Raw genomic sequence first — 5,845 nt, 5'->3', positions numbered from 1 at the left:
TTCTGCAGGCACCCAGCCAGGGCCAGGGATCAAACCTGCAACCCAGGTACATGCTCTGGACTGGATATTAAATCTGAGACCCTTCAGTGTGGGGGCCAATGCTCTTACCATTAAAAAACACTGGCCAGGGTTAAAAGAGTGAATTTTATTTAATAAAAATTATACCTCAATAAACCTGACTTACAAAAATAGTAAAGCAAACCTAAAATAGTAACTAAGTGAAAATAAGTAAAAGAAAAACCAACTTACAGTTTTTCCAGTGTAAGGGTCATCTTGAGGATGTTATCAACTGTTGTAAATGACACTTGGGTTGCTCCCATGTCTCTGAAGGAGAAGGACCAAACATGCATGATATGAACCCAAAGACAACAATTCTATATCAACTTCAATTCTGGCTTCTCTGTCAAGCCAACTCAAGAATTTATTTGCCATAGGTGATATTTTCTGAGAGCTCTTCTTGAAGAAATTTAAATTTATTTGCATCATCAAATTAATTACTTTGGTGAACAGTACAATCTGTGTTTATTCTTTTTACCATTATCCTATTTGTCTTTCTCAATTGCAACCACAACTTGATTATTCTTTTTAAAATATACATGTAATGTACAACTTATTCCTTTTTTCTTTCTGAGATCAATGGTACTTCTACATGCATCTGCATGTTTCATGTCTGAACGTGTTGTTCAACACTGCTCCCTTCCTCTCCTGGCTGTGTTGCTCTTGTACAGTCTTTATCATTTTTCTGTGCTAATAGTCATTTTCAATAACCTAGTTAAAATTTAAATTATGACTTTTTAATCAAAATGCAAAATATTTAATCTTGGATGAAAGTAAGAAAGAGCAGAAATCATCTCATGAGCCACGAAATTGTTGCAATACTTACAAATATTTCAATGCTGGCAAATTAAAAAGATATGGATCTTGAACGGTTGTCAGAGGATTACGATTGAGGATTCTGAAAAATGCAATAGAATTAAAACTGTCTGCATTTTCAGTAAGTGCCATGAAAGCTTATATTCATTCATGATAACTCTGAAATCAAACCTGGGACCCTTCAATCCGCAGGCCGATGCTCTATCCACTGAGCCAAACAGGCCAGGGCACATTTACTAGGTATTTAATAGATGTTTGTTTAATAAATAAATAACACTTTGATTATATATCAATAAAAATGAACAAATTTGTTAATTGACACAAATTTTTATTCCCAATGCTGAAATAAATGTTCTTCTCAATTCTATAAAACATACAAGTAAAACAAGACAAAAAACAAGAAGAAAAGAAAATCTGTCTTTAGGTTAACTACTCTAAAGTCATTAGTATACTTTTGCAGACTATTATAAAGATGATTATTACAGCTAATATCTATTAGGCTACTGGGCATCTGTAATGAACATTTCATATTTAATCCTCACAATAACTTTATTGATATATGTTATTACCCCGTTTTACAAATGAGGAATCTGAGGCACAGAGAGGTTATATAAGTTGTCCTAGGTTGTCAAGCTAGTAAAAAGCAGAGCTGGAATTTGAACTCAGTTCTGACCTTAAAACCCATGTTTAAGCCCCATTAAGAAGAGGGGTTTTAAAATAGCTGCTACTTTAACCTTAATTCTGAGATCACTAGATATAGAAATCCCTTTTCAAATTTCATGTACCCATCTGGGACAGCCTCTATGAGAATTACATTCTTTTTCTTTTTATTCCTGTTTCCTAATGATCGGCCATGATTAAATATTTAACTAGCTTAGAGTCATTGAGACTTTAGAAATTTAAAACCATGTTGTGGGCAAATCAGTGAAAACGGTGAAGTAAGTCATCCCTACAAAACAACTGGCAAAAAATGGTCAGAATCAACTTTTTCAAACTGTAAATTTAGCCATCAGGCTTGGAGGAATCCAGGGAACATTTAGTCAAGAGAAATTATTGCTTTCTGTAAGAACAGTGATCTGTGTTGCTTTAACTCATCCTAGAGCTTTGCTCTCCATCCCTGGGGTAACCATGAAAAACAGCCCACAGCCCCAGTACCACAGAAAGCAGAATGGAATGAACTAAAATAAGCCATCAGTCTGGACCTATGTAGGTGAATGAAGGAGAAGCACTTTAAAGTCAGAAAAAATAAGTAGATTTAACATTTAGGATTATCAACCACTGCTGGTTTTCCATAATATATTTAATTCCTGATTTTATCTGAAAGGAATAGGCTTATGACTACCATTCAAAAAGTGTTACTTTATTAATACACTCAGCATGTCTCTGAGGTGGATTTCAGATCCAAAATGGACTCTTTACCACACTGTTAACTTGTTCATTCAGTGTCTGTCAATAACAGATTTCACTCAATAAACTTACTGAAATATAATTACCTGAAAACCAGGGGTGAATCAAGGTTTTGTGAAGACTGAACCTCATCTGTTTTGGGAAATCCTAATAAAAATATGCAAATTGTGAATATGAAAAGTGACAGGCCCCTCCAACTTGCTAGAACTTGGAAGGGACTTATGCAAGTGAAGAACCCTGAAGCTTAAGCTTCATTCAATTCATGATAAATCCATCTCACACTTATTACAAACTTATTTATTGCAGGGGAAAATATTCTTTCAACTTATAAAACACCAGCAATATATTATATAGATGAAAAAATGACTTGGGAAAAGATGCAATTTAGTTTATATCTCACTATGGCAAATGTTTCCTGAAGCAAGTGAGTTTTGTCCATAAGATTTGGCCCAAAACAAAGGAGCCCAGCCTCCAGCACACACTTATGGTTTCTGACAACCTTTTGAAAGTACTATGAGTTAGTTTTAGAACTACAGCTCTATTCAAATCACAAGATAGGGGTATTAATTTATTTCTAACATCAGCTAGCTCTGATTCTTTCATTGACTTTTCTGTCATTTAAGATGAACCCAGAAACTCAAGACAAACAAATTGGTGCCTACTCTGTTACAAACCTTTTTTGACACATCACCCAGTCCCCGTTTTGTCTCCCTCCTATCTTGTTACCCTGCTGTAAAGATGCTGGCAAGGCTCTCGTATGTTTTCCCATCAACATCCACCTTACTCCTTCCAGTATAAAGTTCTTGGGGATAAAGTCCCTGTCCAATTCTTCTTTGTACCCCCAGCAATTAGTACATGCTGACACTGTTTCTGAATTTTTTTCAACTGAGATTCCACAATTTTTGTTTGTTTTTTCCCCCCTGTACTACCTTCATAACTATAATGAAACTCAGATTCTTATAGGAGACTCTCAGTATTACACAATGCTTAGTAAAGGTGGTGAGTTTTCAACATTGTATTGATGCTACCAAAACCTCTTGGTGTAGGGACGTAATGAGCGTGCTCTCTAATGCATTGACCAAAGGAAAACTGGCTGTCCGTGCTCTTTCCCCAAGTGAGGCATCATCACATTAATGAGAGAAGATGGAGGCCGCTACAGATGGGCATCTGCAGGAACTGCCAATCCAGCTTGGCACATCCTGAACACCCGCATCTAACCCGTAATGAATTGTGTGAAATTAGATTTCTATACCACAAGACAGTAAGACAGTCTTTTCCAAAGACAAGATTGGAACACAATATTCATCTTGAGTCTAAAATCCTTTTCAGGCCACTGAACATACCCACTATGATTTGTTTGTGTCACAGAGAAATCACAGAAGTTTCTAGCTGAAAGGGAATAAAACCCACACTTCTTACTGAGGAGTAGTCAGGTAAGAAATTGGAATGAGGCTACAGCTATGTATTTTCTTTATGAATATTTTTTCACACCACAACTTAAACAGCATATTCTCCCTTACTTCAAAGATTCCCATTGCCACAGACAATTCACTTCAGAGGTATAGAGGTTCTGAAAACTAATGTTCTAATTGGGAAGAGCTGTGCCCTGTGGCAGCTTTTAAGGAATTCTTTCTGCTTTACCACTTAAGAGACTCATGAGGAAGCATCCACATCTTTTGCTCCCTGGAGAACTCTGAGCGAAACTTAATTCTTGCAGTTCTATGTTGCATACATATGAGCAGTTAGGAACTTTGCACATGAGCAGGAATCAAAGTCAAATTCAGAAGTGGAATTTCAAGGACCATTCATATATCGGAGCAGAAGCAATACCGGGATTCCCATGACAGTGATACTTTGAATGTTATGTGCGTGGTACCTTGTATTGCACATGCCAAAGGTTAGTTCTGGAGAAAACAGAGCATGCCATATATGAGTTAGACAAGTCTCTTGACCTCTTTGTACCTTAGTTTCCTCATTTGAAAAAAAAAAGAAGGGCTCTTAAGCCATACTTTTCAAAAAGAGTTCAAACTGAGCTTATACCCAGCCAACCAATCACTGTATGATGTTTTTACACATAGCTTTCTCCTGTGTTCATCTTCTATTTCACTTACAACTTGTGTAAAAACTGCATTCCATGTGAGGCTTGAAATGTTCCAAAGTTCACTTTTGTGATTGAATTGCAACCAAGATTTCTACAAAAGAAAGACACAAGCAAAAGAAGAGAGAAAAATAATTCTTTCAGATCATTTAGCTTTTAGCAGTAATTTTAATTTACATATAATAAAACCACAATTATCCCACTGTACACTAAGTAAATCTCACTGTGAGAGATATTTGCTTATGATTTATGCTTTCATGTTTATACATGCCATGCATTATATACAAAACAGTAAGGGCTCAAGAAATAATTAATTGATCTTTCTCTAGAATAGGGATACACAACTTCAACACTATTGACATTTTGGGCTAGATAATTTTTTATTATGGGGGGGGGGCTGACCTGTGCCTTATAGTATGTTGAACAACAACTCTAGCCTCTACCCACTAGGTGCCAGTAGCAAATCTACAGTTCTGACAACTAAAACTCTCTTTGGCTATTGCCAACTGCCCTGGTACAAAATCACCCTGGTTGAGAACCACTGCTATAGAATGGTTCATTCTGAATGTGAGAGAATTCTCACACTAATCTGTACTAGAAACAAAAAGGATTTGCTACATAACTTTAGTAGCTTTCTACTCATAAAATTTTAAATAACAAAGAGGTTTACAATTAAATTTTATAAAATTTCTAAACACAATGAAGTTATATTTATAACTTACATATATTGTAAAAAAGGTAGTGATTCAAACGCATTCCTTTCAATAAATTCTATGTTATTGCAGGATAAGTCTCTAGAAAAAGAAAATAATGCCTCAATTAGCTATTAGATATCTAACTAGTAGGAATAACTGGTAGAGGTTAGAATGATATTGAATACGCAGCTTTAGTCTAAACTCTAAACCTTAAGAATTGTAATTTGAACCACCCAGAACCCCTTACACTGCCCTCATCTCTCTTAAGAGTCTCACCTTCATGATCTTCATTAATACAACATAAACTATAGATCTTGATAGATTTTGAAGGAAATCTTTCCTGAGAGCAGAAGAATTGACTAGAGGACCATTTGTGGTCTCATAAAATTTAGATTATGAGCTCAAAGTTTATAACTTTTTGTATATTTATAAATGTCTAACATTAAAAGAAATAGTCTCACATCTACACACCTTCCTGGTTTCTTTCTGTTTTTTCTAGGCAAATTCAATACCAGAAGAAATAAAAGACATCTTTTCATATAACTTGAAAGGAAGTGACTGCTCTAATTAATACAGAACTTTGAACTAATTCTGAATGATACTTTCTATTATGTTAATAGAAATTCATTTCTTATTTTACATTGCTTTAATACCTATGAATTTAATGGCTTCAGTTGTACAGTGGTGGGACAACAGAAAACAACATGGTACTGGATTTTTATTTGAAAACACCATCTCTTGTCTATAACTGACAGTCTTATTTCCATTAATT

General features: G+C 35.2%; 1 long non-coding RNA gene across 1 annotated transcript; it reads right to left on the bottom strand.

Annotated features, from left to right (window-relative positions):
* Positions 1-247: 247 nt before the first annotated feature.
* LOC106696056 lies at positions 248-5,157 on the bottom strand. The gene is made up of 4 exons (XR_001346976.2): positions 5,101-5,157; positions 4,392-4,472; positions 884-955; positions 248-324 (listed from the first exon to the last, which is right to left on the bottom strand). It is a non-coding gene; the product is annotated as an uncharacterized LOC106696056 (long non-coding RNA).
* Positions 5,158-5,845: the final 688 nt, after the last annotated feature.

The sequence above is a fragment of the Myotis lucifugus genome, unplaced genomic scaffold (genome assembly GCF_000147115.1).
Source record: "Myotis lucifugus unplaced genomic scaffold, Myoluc2.0 scaffold_7911, whole genome shotgun sequence".
In the NCBI taxonomy this organism is placed as follows: Eukaryota; Metazoa; Chordata; class Mammalia; order Chiroptera; family Vespertilionidae; genus Myotis; species Myotis lucifugus.
This window is presented reverse-complemented; position numbering and strand designations above follow the sequence as displayed.